A 25,601-nucleotide genomic window follows, 5' to 3' on the forward strand; every position below is an offset into this window, starting at 1 on the left:
CCTCTCTGATGACTGATGCCTCTGACTGATGGCTTTAGTGTATGGCAAACAGGCACCAAATCGCACTCTCTGTGATGCCGTCCGGGACGTCAATGACGCACCCACCCTGAATGGGAATTGCTTTCCTGCAGCTCCTGTGAGGTCCCTGCCAGCCTTGGCATCTCGTGTAGCTCTGTGGCCCTGGATTTGGACATGAAACAGAGTACCTGCCCTGAATTCTGTTAGGCAGCGTGAGGACGAACCTGGGACACATGCTATTACAGTCAGTGGTGGTACAGTAAATTCAGCTGATGGAAAAGAGAGAGACCCAGCTCTCGCTATGGTACATGACTGCAAGCGTTCATATGAATACCTGTGTCAAGTGCCAAGAAGATAAATAGTAGGAAAAGGTTCTTTTGGCCTTTAGTTGGGCATAAGCTGCCATGTCACTTGGCCAAAGGAATTTCCCTCCAGGCTCATACATGATTCCCAAGATGTTGCCCTGTCTCTATGAACTTCTCCGTTACAGTTTGCTGTTACCTACATGTATCTTGGACCACCTCTGGCCGTTCAAATGTCACCAGGGATTTGCATCTGAACACCTGACTCCTGCCTTTGCTCTCCCTTAATTCAGATGGGAGCTGAGACAAGGAGCTCACATGCAGGTGTCTATTTTGCTCACACCTGAACTGAGGCAAGAGGAATCCCACCTCCTGTGGCTTTGTGGTGTGCATGGGAGGGAGCTGAGCCTCCTTCCAATGCCATGAGTAGAAAGGCAGGATGATTTGCCTCCATTGACCCATGGATCCCTTCCCTCAGCAGGGTAAAGGAGATCCCTGCTGCCTCTCTCTGGGGATCCTGTCTAACAATATGACCAAAAAACGTGGCATGTAGATGGAAGTTTGTCTCTGAGAGGAGAATTTTATTTCAGGAAAGAAGTGTCTCTCCCTAGCTGAGGGAGGCAACATCAGTGATTGCTTCAGCCTGTTTCCCAGCAGGTTCCCCTGAGCCCCAGGGACACCAGGAGGGAGCCCAGAGGGGGCAGAGAAAGTGCTGCCTTGGGCTGGTCCTCTGCTGCTGAGCTGGGCTGGGCTCCTGGGCTGGAGGGAGCTCCTGGCAAGCAGGCAGCATTTCAGAGAGACAGCTCTGCCCAGGAGCAGCTCCTCTGCAAAGCGCAGCAGGGCTGAGGGCACTGCCTGCAGGCACCGAGGGGAGAGGAGTGAGGCAGAGAGAGACGTTAAAGGCAGTCTGGGGCGGGAGGAGAGAGAAGAGCTGACCTGGAGAAAAATCTTCACAGCCCTTCACAGGGTAAGTCTCTGGCTGCAGGGCAATGCAGCTATGGTTCCTGGAATGACCTCCTACAGCTGGCACATCCCACAGCCTATGGGATCTGTCAGGAGGACTCTCACAGTTTGTGCAGTGCAGAGAAAAAGGACGCGCTTTGGAGCAGAGGTTCCCTGCTGCACCCTCAGAGGGACAGGGCATGTCAGCTGCCTTCACCCGGGGATGGCTGCGGAGTGTGAAGCTGGGTGTGCAGCCAGGGGTGCCCAGGGCTGTCCTGCTGAGCAGGGTCCCTGCACCCCAGGGGGCTGTGTGCTGGGGCAGGGGCTCTACCGCTGGTCAGGGTAAGTACTCAGCCTGCCTGGGGAGCTCCAACAGCAGAGTGGGGAGAAGCTGTGGGTGGAAGAAGCAACTCGCAGCAGGGCAGGGTCCTGCAGCTGACAAGAGGGTGCTGTGTGGATCGGGGCTGCTCACAGCTCCAGATCAGCCCCGGGGCATTTCTGAGGCCACTTTTCAAGGGGAAGCTCAAAGCAGGGATTGCTATAAAGTTAAGGACCTTTCCTGAGTTTGTGTTTTCTGTTTTCTACTCTTGGGGAGTTTTTGGGAGAAATGGAAAAGGAGCTGTCATGCTTGAACAGCTCACTGAGACTCGGGAGCTGTAACTCTGAGGGATCTGTCAGTCTGATAGGAGACTCCTGAAGTAGAGCACAGGGACTGAGAACAACTGCCTGGCTGTGCTGGTGCCTGGGAGGTGGCATGCACAGCTGGGGAAGGGTAACTCTTTCCTGATTTCCCTGCTGCCTCTCCCTTTACCTCTCTGAGACAGACCATCACTGCTTTTTTCCTTGGTTCTCCACTTGTCTGTGTTACTGTTACCTTGTTTCTGCTGTCAGGCTCTCTGGGGATGGGAGTTTCAGCTGCAGAGACACACACTGGTCTTGTGGGTCCTCCCATGCAGCTGTGTCCATAGGAAGAAGTGTCCCAGCTTTCCTCTCATCTGAGGGGTTATGCTCAATGCTGTCTGTGGGGCTGGGGAAAGAGCTGATTCTCCCTCACAGAGATGCCAGCACAGTAGGTCACTTGGCTGTCACCTCAGAGCGTCCTTCAAGCTGTGAGCTGCCCTGCAGGATGCAAACCTGTCTCACAGCAGCTTTCTGTTATCGGAAAGCCCCATGGAGAAGCACAGAGATGCTATGACTGAGGAAATGCTCTTGGGCTGGTGAAATGAGCCCAGTGTGTCCTTGGCTAGAAGCAGGGTGCTGTGACTTTGAGAAAGGGTGAGACATTTGGTGGTCTGCAGTGGATGTCTCTGCTCTCAGCAGTGTCTGGTGGCTTTTCAGAGTAAAATATGGGAGCGTGATCACCCTCCACCTCAGACAGGTGCAAGCACAGTGAAGTGGGAACTAGACAGAAGGACAGAGCAGCTCCCCCTCTCTCTGCACTAAGCCACAGGCAATCCTCCTGACTTGCCTGGCTCATGCTGTTCTCCCAGACTGCAGCAGAAATGCTGAAGGCTTCCGAGATCTAAGAAAACTCCCCAGGGGCGATATAGGCAGCTGTAAAAAACCCTAGAACTCTAAAACTATTTTTACCTTCCTGGGTCCTTATCATTGGGAGTGCAGGTGCTGACAACCCCTTCTGCGTTAGGAGTGGATTCAGCTGACAAAGTCAAACACCAGACTGGCCCCTGCCTGCACCGATCCCATGAACCCACTGCTGCAGAGCAGGGCTGACTTCTCAAGAGCCCATGGGCAGAGGCCCTGCTCTTCATTGCACGCTCGGCCAGCACCAAGCAGGGCTCCAGCCACAGGCCTGAAGGAAGGTCTCCTAAGAAAAGTAAAAGGGTCTGCCTGTGTGAGAGTGGGAGGGTCTATGGGAAATGGCTTTGATATTGCTCAGAGAATAATGCCCTGACTCTTCACTGTCTTTTTTCTACTTTGAAAGCACCCCATGCCCAGAGGAAGAAAATGTCCAACGGCAGCTCCATCGCTGAGTTCATTCTCCTGGCGTTTGCAGACATGCGGGAGCTGCAGCTCTTGCACTTCTGGCTCTTCCTGGGCATCTACCTGGCTGCCCTCCTGGCCAACGGCCTCATCATCACCGCCATAGCCTGTGACCACCGCCTCCACACCCCCATGTACTTCTTCCTCCTCAACCTCTCCCTGCTTGACCTAGGCTCCATCTCCACCACTGTCCCCAAAGCCATGGCCAACTCCCTCTGGGACACCAGGGCCATCACCTACCCAGGATGTGCTGCCCAGGTCTTTCTGTTATTCTTTTTGATCTCAGCAGAGTATTTTCTTCTCACTGTCATGGCCTACGACCGCTACGTTGCCATCTGCAAACCCCTGCACTACGGGACCCTCCTGGGCAGCAGAGCTTGTGTCCACATGGCAGCAGCTGCCTGGGGCTGTCGGTTCCTCTATGCTGTGCTGCACACTGCCAGTACATTTTCAGTACCCCCTCTGCCAAGGCAATGCTGTGGACCAGTTCTTCTGTGAAATCCCCCAGATCCTCAAGCTCTCCTGCTCAGATGCCTACCTCAGGGAAGTTGGGGTACTTGTAGTTTCTTTCTTTTTAGCTGTTGGGTGTTTTGTTTTCATTGTGCTGTCCTATGGGCAGATCTTCAGGGCTGTGCTGAGGGTCCCCTCTGAGCAGGGACAACACAAAGCCTTTTCCACCTGCCTCCCTCACCTGGCTGTGGTCTCCTTGTTTATAAGCACTGGCACTTTTGCCTACCTGAAGCCCCCCTCCATCTCCTCCCCATCCCTGGACCTGCTGGTGGCAGTTCTGTACTCAGTGGTGCCTCCAGCCTTGAACCCCCTCATCTACAGCATGAGAAACCATGAGATCAAGGATGCCCTGAGAAAACTAATCACTGGATGCTTTTCAGTAGGAATAAACTGCCTCTTGTCTTCTGCATAGTACTTATATCTCTTTGCAGACCAAACCTGTCTTCTGCTGGTCTTTTTATGGTGAATTTTGGGTGTGGTTTTTATTTCTTCTATTTCACTTTCTTTTACTTATCTGAAAGATTTCCACAAAGAAATGTCTGTCTTCCTCTGGTTTCTAATTCACAGTCGATCCAGATTTTGTGTCCTGGAGGCTGGGCAAATGAGCTATGCCCTCTGTGTGTTTAAACAAAATAAAGGGCCCTGCAGTGACTTGTTCTTCTGAGATCCTTCCTCCAAGACCTTCTCTGCAGCTGCAGGGAGCAGTGCCTGTGTGCAGAGGGGAAGAAGAAAAGAGTCCCGGCACAGCAGCAGTGCCAGGGAGCACCAGTGCTTGGTCTTTCCCGAGCTGCTCTCTTCCCACTTGCATGCTTTCCTTCTGAACCCTTTGGTTGGTGGAACACAGTCCTGCTGTGTGGCAGGCCTGTGGCCGCAGGCAAGGACGGGCAGTGGGCACTTGTGTGACAGAGCTGGCTTCCATTGCAGCATTTCCATCATACAAGTGGATCTCCCCATGCCTTGTGCCACAGATGCCCCCCAGCCCTGCGGCTCACCACTCTCCGCCCCCGAGGAGCTGGTGTGCCCTTCAGAGGGTCTGGGGCTGTGGGGTGAGTGCCCAGAGCTCTGCTGCACCCTGTGGTGGGCACTGGTGTGGGGCCATGCCAGACTGGGCTGTGCTGGGGAGAGGGCAGGGGAGGTGCAGAGAGGTTAAGGGAAGTGGGAAGAGTTTAGGGGGAGCTGGTCTGGGTTGGAAAGCACCCAGGAGAGAAAAATATCAGTGTGTAGCTTGCAGTGTGTGACCATGCAGAGCAAGGACTCACACCGGGGGTTTGTGGTGCAGAGGCAGGGCTTGCGGCAAGCATGGAAGACACGCAGGTGCAGAGCACAGAAGAGGCCGGTCGGTGCCCTTGCGGTGTGGTCAGACAGGGAAGGTGGCTCGGGGTCTTCATCACTCCCAACATCTCTTTTTGGCCATGTCCAGCACTTGCCAGTTATTCCAGGTTTACAGGTAAGTTTGGCTGTGAGGCCACCTCCACCCTCTTGGTGGCCCAAGGGCTGGTGTGGGGGAACGGACAGCCCTGCCCAGCCTCGCTCCTTCCCCAGACCCTGGCAGACCCTGGCGCAGAGCTGTCTGCAAAGCTCCACATGGGACAAGGCTGGGGCAGGGCAGGGGTCGGGCGCTGGGGCAGCTGCAAAAATAGGAGGGTCATAAATCACAAATGGGGGAAGCTTTCCCACCCCGACTCTCCCCTTTCCCGTGCTGTGCCTGCAGAGTGGGGCTGTGGGACCGTGTATGGGCAGTGGGGCTGGGCCAGCACAGGGACAGGGCGCTGACAGGGGCCATGAAGCAGCTGCCAGGAGGTGCCATCATGGACGCTTGTTCTCAGAATTGCATACCAGAGGCTCATCACTGAGAACTCATAGCTATTTTCTCAAGTAGCAAGAAAATTAAAAAGCTCTAGTTCATCATCGAGAATACTAAGGAGTTCCCTTTCAGCGCTTTCCTGTTACTGCTAGTAGTGATAGTTCCACTAATTCCAAAAGGTCCTTGAGAGCTTCTGTATTTTCCCCTGGCTCCAAACCTCAGGCTGCTCAGACACGGAAAGTGCTACCTCAAACCTCTGCAAACCAAATCTCTCCCACCTGCTCTCATCCACACTCTTTTATCCTGGAACACTTCTAACCATCATGTCAGCACACTACTTGGTCTCTTTTTTATCTGGGTGAAGTCAGGGTGCTCCCTCGTAAAGCCTTCCCTACCAAAGTCTTTTCTACCTGCTGATCCTGCTTGTATCCCCTCACACAACGTACAGCTCCAACTTCCTTCTGCAGAGCTCCATGGGATGGACAGTTTTCCTGTTTCTTTCACGAGAAAAGGTGACAAACAGGAAAGACTCCTTGCCAGGAAGCCGCAGCCTTGGGTGTTGCTCACTTGGTTCTTCCTGGCACTTCATTCAGCCTCTGTTTTTCTGTATTAGGTGTTTTTCTGTAGCTACTCTTTCTGCAGAGATCTTAAAAAGACAATGATTTCATAAAAGATGGTCATAAAGGCCCTGTTGTAGACAACTATGTTTGCCATGAGCTCTGGAGGGAGTCAGGAAGATCGTTAATAAGCACCAGGAATATGCAGGAATCTCAAGGCCTCTTCTGAAGAGCGAGCAGCTCTGAGCAGCACTCATTGATTGGCCGTGTGTAGGGCTCAGAGAGAGGGTCGAGGGATGTCAGCGAGAAACAAGGATGTGGCCGATGGCTTTAGCAAATCCTGAAACCCTCTCTGAGGCCAGAAAAGGAAAGCAGTGGATGTCTGTGGTTGGGAAGAGGAGGAGGTGTGTCCTGGGAAGATGTCAGGAAGCAAGACCCCTCTTCTGCAAGTCAGGGATGAAAGAGATTTTTTTTTTCCATGCTGTGTGCATGCCTAGGAGATGGAGAATGCCTGCTGATTCATGGGTGCTGACACTTCAGAGAGGTGCCCAGCAGCACTGATTTTCCTGAAAGGGTATCACAGGACCACAAAACTACAGTAGAGTTGAGGTTTGAAGGGACAGGACTGGACCCAGTATTGACCCCTGCAGTGCACCACTGGTGACCGGCCTCCAGGGAGACCTCGTGCCACTGACCACCATTGTGTGGGCCGGCCACTCAGCCAGTTTTCAATCCACCTCACTGTCTGTTCATCCAGCCTGTGCTTCAGCAGCTTCTCTACGAGGATTTTATGGGAGACAGTGTCAAAAGCCTTACTCATCTACCAAGGCAGCCATTGCATTGGAGAAGTTTATCAGGTTATCAGATAGGAATGGCATTTCCTTTCATCAGCTGTGCTCTGTGCCTCTGTGGTGTATCGGTTGGGGTCTGGCACTTGGAGGGCCACGATGTTATGCCATTGTATAGCCCATAAAGATTTGGCCACCTCAAAAAAGGGATGATAGGTGGGAAGTGCTACCAGTTTTGGACATTGCTTGATAGCAAAGAAATAATGTCTAGTGTGAGAGGTGATCGCTCTCATCCCACCCTTCACCTACAAGGGAGGGTACCTGTAATTTACCAAGCAGCGAATGAAAACCAAGTGTGTCTAGATGATGTAGAGTCTGCTTGAAGACGTTCCTGTAACCCAGATATGTTGGGGTTGGTTGGTGCAGATTTGGCTCTTCAGAAGGGAGCATTTCCTTCCCTTTGTCTCTTTGCTTCTCTCTGTGAGTTGAGGGAGCTCGTGACTTCAGTGTGTGACACGCTGTCTGCAAAAGAGCGAGTATGGACAAACAAACAAAGTCAAGGACAGGGAACTTTTGGGGAGGTCCTGGCATCTGTGACTAAACCAAAAATGTGTTTTCTGTTGGCCTAAGGTTATCCACTGTAGGAAGCAGGTTTCAGTGGATGTAATGTGGACTTAATACCTAGCTGAGGAATGTCTTCTATTTTTTACTGAACTATGCCTGCCTTTGTTTTTGCTTGTTGGCAATTAAGAAACACCCTTTTGTGTCTGTGTGCCTCTCAGTCTCCAAGTAAAACAGCTGGGAATTGGTGCCAACAGGCTGAAACATGCAGCTACAGCCTTCGGTGGTGAAAGGTCAGATTGGAACAGGGCTGCTCCAAGTCCCAGGTGGCTGATGAGAGACATGGTAGGTTGGGGGTAGGGATGAAAACTGACCATAGGCTGTGGAACATGAAGGCTCTGGATTTTCATATCTATTTAGACTGCATTAGGAGATGCACAGGATCAATATCAATTAGAGACTGATAATATCAATTCAGGTATAAGCAGAAAAATAACGTTGAGAAAAATAAACCCTTTCTTTTGGTGTTTAGTGTTCATATCACTTCCCGTTGATTACACTCCTGAAACTGCACTAATTAACCACATCAGAATTGAAGAGTTAAAGGAAAATGATGCACAGCGACTGGACTTGTTAGGGTGTTTTGCATGTTAATGAGCCCTCTAGTGCTGACATCCTGAACTGCAGATCCTGAAAGATTGAAGAAGCCCCTAGAGACTTCAAAGTCAGCAGCAAGCCTCCAAGTTTCCGAGCGTGTTAGTGGGCTCCAGTGAGGGCCATCCCTGAAAAGGCCATGGAGGGAATGACCAGAAAAGGGACCATCCCTGGGGGCTGGTGAAGCAGGAAATCAGAGGCACTGCTTAGAGGTAAAGCATGGGACAGGTTATGACAGCCTGCAGTAGAGATGGCCAAGTGCTCTGGCAAGGCTGAAAGGCAGAACAGGTCCAAGGGATTTGTCATCTTGGATTTGACAGTAGCTTCTGCCACTGAGGCCTACCAGGTAAAACTTGTTTTGAGGCTCTTGACTTGGTTTCTTCCTCACCCCTGCTTGGGGAAACCAGGATACACTGTACAGTTTTCCTACACTTGGCATTGCTCACCCTCACATCTCGCTGCCCCCAGGAAGAGCCCTGAGCCATGCATGAGGCACAGGATCTGCCTTCCCCGGGCCTGGGGATCAGGGCTTGGCCTTTCTGCTGCATAAAACAAACCAAATATTTTCTCAGCATTAGAGCCACCTTCACAGTGCTTTTGCCTACCTGCAATCACAGCCTCCAGTTATCTGCTCTAACGAGTCCCTGGGGAGGCTTTGTCAGTAATGGCCCTCAGTGGGGCCCATTAATGCTTCAAGGTACTTTGCTTCTGACTTTGGCTTCTTGAGAAGTTTCTTTCAGTCTGCTCTCAGTAGCTGAGGTCCATGGACTCAGCCTCAAACACACCATGGGGCTCATTAAAATACAGAAAGTTCTAACGAGCCTTCTTTCTTCCTGCAATTTTCTCCAAGTCTTCAAGACTTGTACAGCTAATTAGAAAAATTTCATAGTGTAGTTAAGGAGGAAGATTTCAAACTGCACCTATACCCATGGTTTTTTTCTTTTAAAGAATAGTTTTTCTTACTTTTCAGTTTAGAGAAGAGGTGATAGAAGCATTCTCCAAGTGATAATGATCCAGAGTGTCTCCTCAGGAGGTCTGGACAGCTAGGAAAAGCAGTCCCTTGAGCTCTGATACTGTATGGACAACCTTGCTCCTCACCTCTCAAACCTCACCACTTCTGACCTTGGCCACCTGGGGCTTACATCTCTGTTCCTTGCCTCAGACTTCTCCACTGATCTCTACAGCTGGATGTTACAGCTCCATTGCATCATCTCCCCCCTGCTCTCCTTAGAGAACTGGCTGCACACAGGCCCAGAAGAATTTTTCCTGTTTGCAAGCAAAGCAAAGAAAATCATAATCAAGTTTCATAAACAACGTCACACTCCTCAACCATATGCAAAGTCCAGCTGCCCCTAATGAGGCTGCCTGTCTACAAGGGATAATCTTACGAGAAATGTTTCTCATGAATACGAAAAAGTTAGATACAAACACAATTAAAGAATTGGCTAAAGAGACTATTAGACTACTGGAAGACAGGCAAGCTTTTAACTCCCTGAAGCTCAAAGCAGCTGCATAGGGGAGAGGTATCTGAATGAACAAAGAGCAAGGGGAGAAGTGGAGCATAATGGAAAGGGCCTTTGCCTAGGCAGCCTGCATCTGAAAAGATGACTTTCACAAATGGTCATTTTGTCAGGACAGGTGTAACTACATGAAAGACTAGAGAAACTAAATACACCAAAGAACAGGCAGAATAGTGGTAACGCAGTCACAGGGAAAGACTGATATTTCTTTGGAATGTCCTCTGTAAAGGGTCATGGAATTGGTAGGGGTCTCTTGAGAGTGAAGACAAACCCAAGTTGCGCCCGTCTCCTAAAGAGGCCAAGAATGCAACCCAGGGAACCACAGGCTGTACAAGGTCACTTTGATGAGGAGCGTGCCATTGAATGACTCCTCATGGGTGACATTTCTGGGCACGTAAAAAAGGACAACATCAGCATGGACTTCCCAAGGGTAAATCATGCCTTGCCAACCTGATTGCTGTCATGATGAGGGAAGTGCATTTGTGCATGAGGGGAGCATGGTGGATGTTATTTACCTCCACTTCAGCAAGACTTTTGGCACAGTCTCCCTCAATATTCTTCTGCTCAAGTTAGGACATTACAGTCTGGATGGATAGACAAAGAGATGGGCAAAACACCAGTTGGATGATGAGGCTGAGAGCAGTGGTGAAGGGGCCATACCGTACCTGGAGGCCAGTGGGACATATTGGCACATTGTGGGGCTGCACAGGGGACTCTCCTGGGCGCTGTGCAGTTTTACACCTGTATCCATGACCCGGAGGAGGCAACTCTCACCACGTTTGTTGGAGGCAGTATATTGGGAGGACCATTCCTGTGCCTTGGTATGCCATTCAGGGGAACCTAACAGGCAGAAGGACTGTCCTGTCAGGAACGTTGTGAGATACAAGAAAGACAAAGGCCAGGTCCTGTGCCTGGGATAGACTAACACCCTGCAGTGGCTGGGGAAGGGGGCTGCCTGGCCAGAGAGCACCTCTGAGGAAACAGCCCTGGTGGTGCTGGGGGACAGAAGGCAAAACACGATCCAGCAGTGATCCACATGATCCAGGGCTACCTGGTAGCAGAGGTGGCCAGCAGTGTCCTGGAGTGTAGAGAGAAGAGCCTCACCAAAAGACTGAGGGAAATTATTGTCTCCCCTGCCCATCACTTGTCAAACCACCTGTACTTTACTGTGTCCATTTTTGGGACCCTGGTTCAAGTGTCCAAGGTCTGGCTGGGGTGGGGTTCACTTCCTTCGTAGCAGCCCCTATGGTGTTTTGTTTTGCATTGGTGCCTAGAACAGTGTTGATAACACATCAGCGTTTTAGCTGTTGCTGAAGAGTGTTTGCACAGTATCAAGGCCTTCTCTGTTTCTCACTCTGCTCCCTCCCAGTGAGTAGGCTGGGGGTGGGTGAGAAGTTGAGGGGCAATGGGACACAGCCAGGCCAGCTGACCCCATCTGACCAGAGGGATATTCCATACCATATGATGTCATGCTCAGCAATAAAAGCTCGGGCAGAGGAAGAAGGCGGTGGAGTTTCCTGTCATTCAAGGTGTCTGTTGAAGGGAGACTGGCTGGGTGTCACTCTGCTTGTGGGAGGTGGTAAGTCATTGCCTTTGCATTGCCTGTTGGGTTGGGTTTATATTTGTTTTAAACTTTTTTCATTCACCTATTATCTGTTTTTATCCCAACCCACAAGCTGCCCAACAACTCCATGCAGCAGCATGGGTAGAGACCTGGCCGGCTAAGGAGTGCTCTGAGGAGAAGGGCCTGGGCAGCAGGATGATGCCATATGAGCCAGTGGGCCTCCCATTTCAAAAGGAGAGGGGAGAAACTGGAGAAGGTCCGGAGGAGGTCTGCCAAGGTGGAGTGAGGGGCTTAAGGCACGAGCTGCGAGGAGAGTCTGAGGGAACTGGGCCTCTCCAGCCTGCTGAAGGAGGCCTGGGGCCACCTAAGAAGAGCCTACAGCTACCTGGAGAGATGGTGGAGCCAAGCTCTCTTCTGCAGTGGCCAATGATATGACGGAGGCAACAGCCACAACTTGCCTCTTGGGAGCTTTAGGCTGAGCCTGAGGAAAAATAAAATGGACTAGGAGGAGTGGTGTTGTGATTTCCACCTTTGGAGCTCTTCTTTGCTCCTCAAAGTCACAGCCAGCCTGGAGGCTGGACTAGACACTCCCCAACAGTCTCTCTCCCACCAGCCCTTCCAGGAGCCTGTGCCTTGGCACACGCTGTACAAGAAGAGATCGAGTTGGAGGCGAGGGTCTCTACATCATAATCTCATCGGACAATTCAGGGTGGAAGGGAGCTCAGGTGGTCTATAGTCCAATGCCCAGCTCCAAGCAGGGCCAGCTCTGAGGTCAGACCAGGTTGCTCACTAAATGTCAGCAGCCACAGAGAGAGTTGACACATGAACCAGACATCTAGGCCACCATTACAGCAATGGAGACGAGGCATTTGACCAGCTCCCTGAGCACAGCTATGGGTATGCCACGCCTCCTGAGATTCCTGGGAACATCCACCTTCTTGTCCACAGGAGTGGGTTCCTTATGCAAGTTTCCTGGCATATCTGCAGACCAATGGGGTGCTTTAGGCTGCACACAGAATTGAAAGCAAGCCTGTGACTGGGGTCCTATCAGCTTAATTGCTAAAAGAGAGGGAGATGGAGGGATCTCAGAGCTGCTGGGTTCCTGCTGAAGATTTAAGGCCTCTGAGATAGCAGCAGAAGATAAGTGTTTTGAACTGGCATAGCCTTTAGATCACTTCACATGTGATGGCTCTGCTCCCCCATTTCAGTCATTGGCACCTGGAAACCACCCTTGCTTTTCCTTCCTCTCCTCCCAAAACCTGACCAAGTGATGACAGGAAGAAAGGAAGCAGAAAGGCCCGAGGCCTCCATGAATCAGCTGGGGTCTGGCACTTGGAGCGCCACAGAGTCCTTCCATTGTGCATCGCATAAAGAATCAAGCTGGGAAGTGAGCCTGCAAGTCCGAATCAACAAGGTCCATGGACAGGCAAGGCTGTGTCTATGGCTGTGTCTGGAGACCAGTAGCCCTACAGCAAGGATCAAGCTGGGGCTGAAACTCAGGCCTAGGCTTCAATGGTCTCCTGGGCCCATGGACAGAGGTGTGGGTGGAGGCCGCAGGTGATGCTGCTCAGTGCCCTGACACTGCCATCTTAGACCCCACCTGCCAGTTCCCTCAATCGGCCAAATTCTCATTCCCTGATGTGCAGGGTCTGCTCTCTGCTACTCTCCTTCTTCCCATCTCTGGGGATCTGGGAGACTCCAATGTCATGGTCACTATGGCCAAGGCTGACACCAGTCTTCACATCCCTGAGCAGCTCTTCCTCTTCTGGGAGTTCCAGGTCCAGGTGAGCATCCCACTGGATGGCCTTTTTTTTATTCAGAAGCTGACCCACACACAAGCTCCCACCTAACCTGTTGTGTGTCCCATAGAGAACATCCATATATCTGAGCTGCCCTGACATCACACAAGGCATCCTGCACTTCTCGTCTTCCCTGTCATCAGTGTCTCCTAAGGACGGTGCATCTCCATTGACCACAAAAGCTGTGGGAGCTGTCCTTCTGCATCTCAGCTCTTATTCCACTCATGTCACAGCTCTGGGATGGCACACAGGCCTCCTGCTGCCTGTGCTCCAGGCTGTGGCCTTTGGTGTGCACTTGGGCTGCAGCACCTCAGATGTGGCACCAAGGCCACGGGCAGATTTGTCACATGGAAACCTAGTACTAAAAGACTGGACTCCTTGCTTGGAAAGGCTTCACAGCCTATGCATGCTGGAGTGGAAGCTAGGTGACAACATCCTGATGAATGAGGTTCTCACAGTGAGAGCAAAAGCTGCAGTCCCCAAGGCCAGAGAGAAAGAGGCCTGGGCTGTGCAGCCCTGGCAGGAGAGGGCTTTGCTGTCCCAGGTGACTCTGCAGCACTGTGGGACCTGTGCCAGAGGTGAAGCTCATCTTCAAGAAGGACAAGTCCCTGGGGGAGGACAGCCTGTGATCCAACCCCACTGTGGACGTCATGCTGGGGGTCGACCAGCTAGATAGCAGCTGCACAGAGAAGGACCTTGAGGTCCCAGAGGACAAGGAGCTGAGCATGAGCGAGCAATGCACCTTCATGGCAAAGGCCAACAGCCTCCTGGGCTGCATGAGGAGAAGCATTGCTGGCAGATGGAGGAAGGTGTTCCTTCCCCTCTACTCAGCACTGCTGAGGCCACACAGCTGGAGTGCTGTGTCAAGTGCTGCGCTGCCCAGTGCATCATACTTGTTGACCTACTCAAGCAAGTGCAGCAAAGGGCCACAAAGCTGGTTTAAGGGACTGGAGCATCTTTCCTAGGAGGAAAGGCTGAGAGATGTGGGATTGTTCAGCCTGGAGAAGAAAAGGCTGAGGGGCATCCCATTAATGTATAAAATTCCATCTGAACCCCAGAAGAAAGTGTTTGACTGTGAGAGTGGTTAAACACTGGAACAGGCTTCCCGGAGAGGTTGTGGAGTCCCCATCCATGGGGGTACTCCATACCCACTTAGATAAGGTGCTGAGCAACATACTCTAGCTGACCCTTCCACAGCTGAGGAGGTTGAACTGGTCCCTTCCAGTCTTAAACATGTCTCTGATTCTGTGAGTATAGAGGAGAAAGGTAAGACAGAAAGAAATGAATGGAACAGTAGTAGGGACAGCAGGTGTACCCCGGGGTACCAGCAGGGGTACCGCTACTACCCTGGAGTACCAGTAGGGGTACCGGTAGTACCCCGAGCGTCTGGAAGGGACGCCAGGCCTACCCCTGACAGTCAGGTAGGGAGGCCTGGTCTACCCTGTCTGCGCAGGTAGGGACGCCAGGCCTACCTGGAGCATCAGGTAGGGGTAGCAGGCCTACCCCAGAGTGTGGGTAGTTAGGGTCTGGCAGCCGGAAGATGTCGCGCTGTACGGAAAGATAGGGCCCCTCTCCAGGTAGCCAATGGCGCTTAGTGTATGAGGTAAGCGGACGGAAGTGACGTCATAAACCCAAGCTATATAATGCCGTGTCACTCACAAATAAATGCCATTTGCCGTCCACCACATTGGTGTCCGTGAGCTGATGGCCTGAGTGGCCTGGGGTTGGTCACCGTGCCGTTCCTGAACCAGGTCGCCACGCCAACGAAGGCAACACCAGAGGGTCAGGTAGGGAGGGCGGGTCTACCCCCGCGCACCCATTGTGATGCCAGGTGTACCCCAGAGTACAAGTAGGGTACCGGTACTGCCCTGGAGTGTCCGGAAGGGACACCAGACCGAGCCTGGCGCTTCAGGTAGGGAGGCCAGGTCTAGCCTGGAGCACCAGCAGGGAGAGCAGTTGTACCCCGGGGTACCATCAGGGGTACCGCTACTACCCTGGAGTACCAATAGGGGTAACGGTACTACCCGGGAGGATGATGTCAGGACGCCAGGTCTACCCCACCCCCATGGTTAGGGAGGCCAGGTCTACACCAACGGTGCCAGCAGGGAGGCCTGGAGTACCCCACAAGCACCGGTAGGGAGGCCAGGTCTACCCCGACCTTGCGGGCAGCGAGGCCATGTCTACCTCGCCAGTGCCGGTAGAGTGGCCAGGTCTACCCCGGAGCATCAGGTAGGGATACGAGGCCTACCCGAGATGGTCAGGTAGGGAGGGCAAGTCTACCGCCGGGTGACAGCAGGGACAGCAGTTGTACCCCGGAGTACCAGTAGGGGTATTGGTACTACTCCCAAGTACCCACGGGGGGGGGGGGGGGGGTGGGTGTTACCGGTGCTACCCCAGAGTACTAGTGGGGGTATCTTTACTACCCTGCAGTACCAGTAAGTGTACTGGTAGTACCCCGGAGGATCAGATAGGGGACGCCAGGTCTACTCCACACACATGGTTAGGGAGGCCAGGTCAACAACGTGTTTGCCGGTAGGGAGGCCTGGTCTAGACCGAAACACCAGTAGGGACAGCAAGTGTACCCTGGGGTACCAGCAGGGGTACCGCTACTACCCTGGAGTACCAGTAGGGGTACCGGTACTACCCCAGAGGGTCTGGAAGGGACGCCAGGCCTACCCCCGATGGTGAGGTAGGCAGGCCTGGTCTACCCCGTCCATGCGGGTGGGGACGCCAGGCCTTCCTGGAACATCAGGTAGGGGTAGCAGGCCGAAGCCAGAGGGTCAGGTAGGGAGGGCGGGTCTACCCCCGCGCACCCATTGTGACGCCAGGTGTACCCCTGAATACCAGTAGGGGTACCGGTACTACCCCGGAGCATCAGGTAGGGACGCTGGGCTGAGCCCGGCGCTTTCAGGTAGGGCAGCCAGGTGTAGACCGGAGCACCAGTAGGAACAGCAGGTGTACCCCGGGGTACCATCAGGGGGTACCGCTACTACCCTGGAGTACCAATTGGGGTAACGGTATTACCCGGGAGGATGAGGTCGGGACGCCAGGTCTACCCCACCCCCGTGTTTAGGGAGGCCAGGTCTAACCCGCAGCACCGGTAGGGAGGCCATGTCTACCCCGACCTTGCGGGCAGGGAGGCCAGGTCTACCCCACCGGCGCCAGCAGGGAGGCCAGGTCTACCACGCCCGCGCTGGTAGGGAGGCCAGGTAACCCCGGAGCATCAGGTAGGGACACAAGGCCTACCCCAGAGGGTCAGGTAGGGAGGGTGGGTCTACCGCCGGGCGCAAGCAGGGACAGCAGTTGTACCCCGGAGTACCAGTAGGGGTATCGGTACTACCCCCAAGTACCCGGGGGAGGGTTATCGGTGCTACCCCGGAGTACTAGTGGGGGTATCGGTACTGCCCTGGAGTACCAGTAAGGGTACCTGTAGTACCCCGGAGGATCAGGTAGGGGGCGCCAGGTCTACCCCACCCCCATGGTTGGGGAGGCCATGTCAATCCGGTGCTTGCTGGTAGGGAGGCCATGTCTACCCCGCAAGCACCGGGAGGGAGGCCAGGTCTGTAATAAATGGGTTAACTTTGTTCATAAAATCTCACGTGGGGGGTAGGGACATTACCGCCCCACTTTGTACTCTGGCTCCCATAAGTCCATGCTTGAATGGAAAGCCCTTCTATTTTTGTCCTAGTTTTAATCCAGGGAACGGGTATTACAACGCACCTAACCAATATTATTGTACTTTTTGGAACTGTGTTACAATTGCAGAATATTACTGCTAACCTTAACTTTTAGTCCAGGTGTTTTAAATAAAGTTATAGCCCTTGTTCAAAGCAAGATAGAATCAATCGAAGTAATGATAATAAGACTACAATATAACAACTTGGATCTTGCATACCAATCGGGAAGGAGGAGGAGGAGACATATTGAGATTTAACAGATGCCCCGTGCAAATAACAAAGCTTGCTTAAATGTTGCGTAAAGATCACGGGAAAAGAACAACAGCTATAACTTACTAGATAAGGAGGGAAAAGACAACAGCTGCAATTTACCAGATAAGGGGATTAATTCTGCCACGATTGTACTTCTCCACATCAAAGGACATTCTACATCAAAAGACACTCATCCTTGAGAAGATCGACCGAATCTGCCTGCACGAGTGAAGAAAGAAGAAGCAGGACAAGGCAGAGACTTACAAGAAAGGGGTGCATAAACTGTATATAAGGAATGTAACTATAGCATAAAGTGCGAGCCGTTGGTAGAGCGCAGACTCCCCGGCCGCCCAGCGCTGTTTTGCTCTCTTATCGCTTGCTAATAAATTCAATCTTTTTATTTAATACAAATTGGCTCCTCCAATTTGTCACGAGCCTCTATAACAAACTTGGTGCCGTGACTCGGATCCAGGTTCTCTGGTGCGGACCCTCGCAAGCAGGGAGACACCCTATCCCCGGATAGCCCCGTCTTGAGGAGGTGCCGCCGCCACACCCTGGACCCACGAACCCCTTTAAATTACGATAATTGAGCAAAAGAACCTGCAGGACCCCTTAAATTTTGTGCACGAAGACCAAACGAAGACCTCAGGAGCAGGTGAGTATGTAAATTGTGAGCCGTTTGGTTGGGGTGGTTATCCCGAGGTGTGAGTGTGTGAGAGGTCTCTCTGAGATCACGCAAGTGCGGACCCTCCAGTAGTGCAGTTCTCGTAGCCCGCGAGGGAGCCAGTCACGACCGAGGGGATGTGAGTGTGTGTGTGGATAAGGGCACCTCGGAAGATGGGACAGAGGAAAAGCAAGCCCTCTGGACCCATTGGGACGGGGAAGAAAGATAAGTTACCAGACATACCCCCAGATAGTCCCTTAGGCCTGATGATAAGGCATTGGGACAGTTCTCCAAAGAAAAAGGATAAGTCTAAGGAAAAGATGATTAATTATTGTATTGAGATTTGGGGTGGGAAACCTCTCAGCAATCCTCACGTACTCTGGCCCATGTTCGGGTCCTCTGAGGATTGGGTTGTGTCAACATTAAATATATGGGTAAACAATAAAAGACCACCAGCCAGCCCAGAGGAGAGTGAATATGCTGCCTTATGGATTCCCCAATCCTGGGAGCCGTCATTCCTCTTTGCCTTAAGGGAAAACAGACGAGATAAACCTCGAAAAGAGGATAAGGACCCCCCTTTGGCCCCCTCCCTATGCCCCTCAGGCCCCTCTGCCTCAGGACCCACCCCAAGGCCAGGAAATAGCCCAGGCCCAGGAAGGATCAGATTTGGAACCTGATTCCCTGACCCCGGCACCCCCTCCCAGAAGGTCTGCACGTAATAGAATAAGGCGAGGAGAGGAAAGATTGTTTCCTCTTCGGGAAATGTTAGTGCCTGGGGGGATGCACAGGGGGACCGGGACCGGGGTATGTGGCAGTTCCCCTTAATACAGGGGATGTAAGGGAATTTAAGAAGGAAATGGGGGAGTTTGTTAGATGATCCCCTGGGGGTAGCCGAGAGGCTGGATCAATTCTTGGGACCGAATTTGTACACATGGGATGAATTACAGTCTATCCTGGGCATATTATTTACCGTAGAAGAAAGGGACATGATTAGAGGGGCTGGGATGAGAGCGTGGGACCAGCAACATCAGGCTGGCCCAGCGGCGGATCAAAAATGGCCCTTAAATCGGCCAAACTGGAATAATCAGGATCCGGCTCACAGGAATAATATGTCAGACTTGAGAACAATTATAATTCAGGGGATACGGGAATCTGTTCCACGAGGACAGAATAGTAATAAAGCCTTTAGTGAACAACAGAAAAAAGATGAGACCCCGACAGAATGGCTTGAAAGGTTAAGGAGAAACTTCCAGTTATATTCTGGGGTAGATCCTGCCACTCCTGTGGGACAAGCGTTGCTGAAAACTCAGTTCGTGGCCAAATCGTGGGGAGATATTAGGAAGAAGTTGGAGAAAATTGAGACTGGCAGGAGTGGGGGTTGGATGAATTACTTAGAGAAGCCCAGAATGTGTATGTGAGGCAAGAAGAGGAAACGGAAAAGCGGCAGACTAGGCTGCTGATTGCAGCGGTAAGAGAAGGACGGAAAGGTGTGATAAGGAGACCCGGTAGGCCTGGTGGGGAAGATAAGGAAAGAATCGAGAGGAGAGGAGATAAAGCTGTAGAATGTTTCTACTGCGGGAAAAAAGGACACATGAAGAGAGAATGTAGAAAAAGGATTCAGGATGAAAAAGCGTTCCGGGAGGATTAGTGGGGTCAGGGGCTCTATGTGCTGAGGACCCCTGGTAAGAAAGAGCCCTTGATAACTTTAGAAGTGTGTCCTCAGCGCCAGGAGGTGACCTTTCTTGCAGATACTGGAGCCGAGAGGTCTACGGTACAATCATTACCTCCGGGATGTAAAATATCCGGGGATAAAGCTAATGTAATTGGAGCAAAAGGGGAACCTTTTAGGGTCCCTGTTATAAACGATGTAGCGGTGGAATCAAGTTGCAGATACGGAATCGGAACGCTGTTGTTAGTACCTGAAGCGGAATATAACCTATTGGGTAGGGATTTAATCGTAGAAATGGGGATTCGGGTGGATGTGGAAAAGGAAGAGTTTAAAAATCAGGCTTTGTCCCCTTACAGAGGTGGACGAGAAGCAAATTAACCCCGAAGTGTGGTATACTCCCGAAAACAGTTGGAAAACTGGATATTGAACCGTTTGAGGGTGGTTATTAAGAACCCCGAGATTCCAGTGAGAATTAAACAATATCCCTTATCTAATGAAGGGAGAAGGGGACTAAAACCTGAGATCGAGAGACTATTGGGAAAGGGGGTACTTGAACCCTGCGTGTCCCCTTTTAATACCCCGATTTTACCAGTAAAAAAATCTAATAGTAGCTATCGGCTGGTGCATGACCTAAGAGAAATCAATAAACGGACTGTCAGCCGGTTCCCGGTAGTGGCAAACCCACACACCCTGTTGAGTCAATTGGGGCCCGAGAACCAATGGTATAGTGTAATAGATCTTAAGAATGCATTCTGGTCATGCCCTCTAAAGGAGGAATGTAGAGATTATTTTGCCTTCGAGTGGGAAGACCCAGACACTCATAGGAGACAGCAGTTAAGGTGGACTGTACTTCCCCAAGGGTTTACGGAATCCCCAAACTTATTTGGACAAGCCCTAGAACGGATTCTACGGGAATACCGGTTGCAAGATGGGGTCGTGCTAGTACAGTATGTGGATGACTTATTGTTGGCAGGAGAGAATCAAGAGATAGTCAGAAAAGAAAGCATACGGTTGTTAAATTTCTTGAGCCTTCAAGGCCTCAAGGTATCACGGTCAAAACTACAGTTTGTGGAAGAGGAGGTAAAATATGTAGGACACTGGACAAGCAAGGGGACTAAGAAGTTAGACCCCGAACGAGTGAATGGGATTTTATCACTGAAAGCCCCGAGGAGTAAATGACAGATTAGACAATTGTTAGGGCTATTTGGGTATTGTAGGCAGTGGATCGAGAACTTTAGTGCGAAAGCACGATTTTTGTATCAAAAGTTAACTATGGATGGATTGCTTAAATGGACCCAAGAGGATGAAGAGAGATTAGAGAGTCTCAAGGCCGATCTAGTTAATGCCCCTGTCTTGAGTCTGCCTGATGTGAAGAGACGCTTTTATTTATTTGTGGCCACTGAGGAGGGGACAGCATACGGGGTTTTGACCCAGGAGTGGGCAGGGAAAAAGAAACCCGTAGGGTATATTTCCAAATTATTAGACCCCGTCAGTAGAGGGTGGCCCACCTGTTTACAGGCAGTCGTTGCTGTAGCCCTGATAGTGGAAGAAGCAAATAAGGTAACATTTGGAAGTGAATTAAGGGTGTTCTCCCCCCATAATATTCGGGAAGTTTTCCAACAAAAGGCTGAAAAAATGGATCACCGATGCTAGGCTTTTAAAATATGAGGGGATCCTAATCCATTCCCCTAAATTGGAGATTGGAACAACAAGCTTGCAGAACCCGGCACAATTTTTGTATGGAGGTCCTGAAGAAGAGCTAACACATAATTGCCTCCAAACCATTGAAGAACAAACGAAAATTAGGCCAGATCTAGAAGAGGTAGAATTGGGAGAGGGAGAAAAGTTATTCGCTGATGGGTCATCTCGAGTAATAGCAGGGAAAAGGAAGTCAGGATATGCAGTTGTGGACGGGGGAAGCCTAGAAGTAAAGGAATCCGGACCCCTCAGTCCTAGTTGGTCGGCGCAGGCATGTGAGTTATACGCAGTACTTAGGGCATTGGAACTTCTAAAGGACAAAGAAGGAACCGTGTACACTGATTCAACATATGTGTATGGAGTGATACACACTTTTGGAAAAATTTGGGAGGAACGGGGACTTATTAATTCTCAAGGAAAAGGTTTGGTTCATGAGGAACTGATTGTCAAAATTCTACAAGCAATAAGAGGGCCCAAGCGAATAGCTGTGGTACATGTTAAGGGACACCAAAGAGGAACGACCCCTGAAATTCGAGAGAATAATCTTGCTGACCAAGAAGCCAAGGCGGCAGCACTACTTGCTGTGACCACCACCCCCGCCGGCAGGTGAAACGCCGGCAAGAATCCTAAGCCCACAGTTTAGGAAACCAGAAATGGATAAATTGAAGGAAATGGGAGTAGTGGAAAAAGAGGGTAATTGGGAACTACCCGATGGGAGACAGGTGTTACCAAAAGCACTAACATGGAAAATAATGAGAGGTATGCACTCAAAGACTCATTGGGGTGTCCAAGCGCTGGTTGATCAATTCGCAATAAAGTACATGTGTATTGGGATTTATAATGTAGCCAAGGGAATCGTACAAGGGTGCCTAACATGCCAGAGGATCAATAAGCAGCATCTTAGAGAAAAAGTACAAGGGGGACGGGAATTGGCACACCGACCATTTGCCAAAATACAGATTGATTTTACTGATCTCCCTAAAATAGGGCGATATAAACACTTACTTGTATTGGTAGACCACCTCACTCATTATGTCGAGGCGTTCCCTACTGCTAGGGCAACTGCTAATACAGTGGTAAAAGTACTTTTAGAGCATATCATACCGCGATATGGAAATATTGAAACTATTGATTCAGATAGAGGCCCACATTTCGTTTCCAAAGTAGTAAAAGAAGCTCTAGCCCCCTTTGGAACTAAATGGGAGTTCCATACCCCTTGGCATCCCCAAAGCTCCGGGAAAGTAGAACGAATGAATGGAGAAATAAAGAAACAATTAACTAAGTTAATGATAGAAACCAAAACGTCATGGGTAAGATGTTTGTCAATTGCTTTACTAAATATTCGGACTCAGCCCCGAGCAGATACTGGAATTTCCCCATTTGAAATGTTATATGGCATGCCCTATGATATGGAATGCCCAGCCAATTACCCTACTTTAGATGAAGATAGTATTAACCCTTATATTGTTCTGCTGATGAAAAGGAGAGAGCAATTGCGAAAGAAGGGAATGGTGGTACAGAGGCCACCCTTAGATATATCCATACATTCAGTGAAGCCAGGCGATATGGTATTAATCAGAGCCTGGAAAGAATCCTCTCTCACTCCTAGGTGGGAGGGGCCCTTTCTTGTTTTACTTACCACAGAAACTGCTGTCCGGACTGCAGAACGAGGATGGACGCACGCCTCGCGAATTAAAGGACCTTTAGCCAAGAGACCAGTGGGAAGTAGCAAAGACTTCAGAAGACGTAAAACTAGTGATAAAAAAAAAAAAAAAAGGAACTGCATGTATGAATGAATCCTTTTGGAAGAACGGTAAAACCTACTTTATACCAGTGGCTCCAGGTATCACCTGGAAATAATTTACAGGTGGTGAACTTTACTCCTCGGCGTACAGAACGGATAGCTCATCAAACCAGCGGAGCTGGTATATATATATAAATTAACAGGAACTCCTAAGTACTTACCTTTTTGTTGTGAAGTGGAGACTGAAGTCCCTAGACCACCGGAATATTTTAGCGAGATTCCGTATTTAAAGCATCGTAACCACAACCATTGGAGTTGGGTGTTTTGTAACTGTGTAAAGTACGGTCAGAAATGGTATTGTAGTTCTAGAAGGAGACATTATTATTGTATGAAGTGTCGAGAGTACCAATTCCCCCGTGGAGACCAATTGAATAGAGTGGGAATTAATAGACTAATTTGTGGGTGGGAATTATTAGTACCTGAAGCCTGGGAAGTATATGAGAACGATTGGCCTGAAACTATAAGGCGGTGTGCTATCAGATTCGCGTGAAAGTGAGCTAGACGTATCACTAAAATGGATTCTGCTCTTAAATAAAATTTGTGTAAGGAATGCTGGTGGACACACTGTAGGAACAACCACCCATTTAGGGACGGCTGTACACAGTGTACCCAAAGGAGAAGGGGACTAAACACGTTTGCCTTACGGGGGGGGGGTAGCTGCGGGAAATCCCTAACCAACCTGAAGCTCCTATAACCCTGAATCCTGCGAGTGTCTTGTCATTTCCCAGGTAACATAAAATATTCTGCACAGTTCCTGGAGAGGAGATGAATCCCGTAAGGGCTTTGCAAGTGGAAAACACGCCCTTAAGAAGTACGACTGCTGCCGAGAAGATGAGAAACCTCGCTGCTCCAGGCACCGGAGTAGGCGAAGTAGGCAGAGGCGTACGGAAAAGGACGTGTGAGTACACCGTGAGATCATCGGCGGGTAATAGCGAGAAACAGACACTTCGAGAGGAAAAATGGACTCTGAGAGCCCGACCAGGTATGCCCTGGCAAAGAGATAATCGGGAATTGACATCGACACCTATTGGTGTTCCTTGGGGAACCCCACCAGCAATCCGTGTTTGGATGATGTTACTGTGGTATTTGCTTGTTGGGCATACGGTATCTGGCAAGGTCAGCCATCAACCCTTCAAATGGTCACTAATACAATTAGAACACTCAGTTGTCATACAAAATAGAATTACCCTGGGCGCTCCCTCTTTCACGGCCCACTTAAGTTCCCTAGTAAGGTCATACCATGGATGGGCCCCCATTGATGAGAATACTCGCAAGTATACAGTTCAGCATAAAGCCTTTTATATGTGTCCAGCTAATAATCCAGGAAAAGAATACTGCAATCACCCAGCTGAATATTACTGTGCATATTGGGGCTGTGAATCAATAGCATCAGAACGGGCACCAGGGGCAGGAAAAGACCAATTTTAACTGTAGGATGGGGACCGCCAGGATGTCAAAAACCCACCTATGGGCCTCAAGGTACGGTTCGAGGAGGCACCTGTTGGCATATTTATCTTAACATTTCGAAACCTGAGGATCTAGGATGGACTATAGGGAGAACATGGGGAATCAGGTTTTGGGAACCAGGCACTGATACAGGGGGAATAATTTTAATACGGAAGGAGCCAGTGCCCAATGAACCCTCCGGTGTGGGACCAAATCCAGTCATAGCAGAGGAAGATGATAGTAACAGTATTGTACATACTGTTACAATCTTTCCTAACATAAACGTCACTGAAAATAACACCCCGGGCGTATCAACAAAAATCAAACCCTCGACTCTTGCACACGAAGTCAGCCCATTGTGGGATATGCTTCAAGCCAGCTATCAAGTACTGAATGCCACCTACCCTAATATAACTGAGCATTGTTGGTTATGTTACAACATTCGGCCACCCTTTTATGAAGCTATTGGGGTGGACAGTAGATTTAAAAAGGCCAACGGAACAAATCCAGCTCAGTGCTTGTGGAATAAGGAATCTGGATGTAAGCAAGGGATAACAATGTCCCAAGTATCGGGAAAAGGAAAGTGTATAGGTGTCCTAGTTTCAGCTGGAATAGAGTTAACTGTCTTCCTAGTAGCTGGTACGGTGCTATGTTTTGAGTTCAGTATGAGAAGAATGTTGATAACACCAATGTTTTCAGTTGCTGCTAGTAGTGTTTAGACTAATGTCAAGGATTTTTCAGCTTCTCATGCCCAGCCAGCGAGAAAGCTGGAGGGGCACAAGAAGTTGGCACAGGACACAGCCAGGGCACCTGACCCAAACTGGCCAACAGGGTATTCCATACCATGTGACATCCCATCTAGTATAGGAACTGGGAAGTGGGGGGCGGGGAATCGCCGCTCGGGGACTAGCTGGGTGCCGGTCGGCAGGTGGTGAGCAATTGCACTGCGCATCATTTGTACATTCCAATCCTTTCATTTTTGCTGTTGTCATTTTATTAGTGTCATCATTATCATTATTCGTTTCTTCTTTTCTGTTCTATTAAACTGTTCTTATCTCAACCCGTGGGTTTTGCTTCTTTTCCCGATTTTCTCCCCCATCCCACTGGGTGGGGGGGGAGTGAGTGAGCGGCTGCGTGGTGCTTAGCTGCTGGCTGGGGTTAAACCACGACAATAGGAAATGTCCCGAAAGGCAAACGACACCTGTGTAACACAACTCGCAAATCAGGAGAAATAAGAGCTGAGTGGTTGATTCCTGCAGATAATACTAAGTGGATTTGTTCCCAAACTGGCGTTACACCTTGTATATACCTAAAGGTCTTTAATTAGACAACTGAATATCGTATACAAGTAGCTGTGATACCTAGGCTTAT

General features: G+C 50.4%; 1 long non-coding RNA gene and 1 pseudogene across 1 annotated transcript; both read left to right on the forward strand.

Moving 5' to 3' along the window:
* Positions 1-3,227: 3,227 nt before the first annotated feature.
* On the forward strand, positions 3,228-4,185 carry LOC115337758 (annotated as a pseudogene).
* Positions 4,186-22,819: 18,634 nt separating this feature from the next.
* Positions 22,820-24,054, forward strand: LOC121233067. Its single transcript, XR_005931851.1, has 2 exons — positions 22,820-23,063; positions 23,513-24,054. It is a non-coding gene; the product is annotated as an uncharacterized LOC121233067 (long non-coding RNA).
* The last annotated feature ends 1,547 nt before the right edge of the window (positions 24,055-25,601 follow it).

Source organism: Aquila chrysaetos (genome assembly GCF_900496995.4).
Source record: "Aquila chrysaetos chrysaetos chromosome W unlocalized genomic scaffold, bAquChr1.4 W_unloc_6, whole genome shotgun sequence".
In the NCBI taxonomy this organism is placed as follows: Eukaryota; Metazoa; Chordata; class Aves; order Accipitriformes; family Accipitridae; genus Aquila; species Aquila chrysaetos.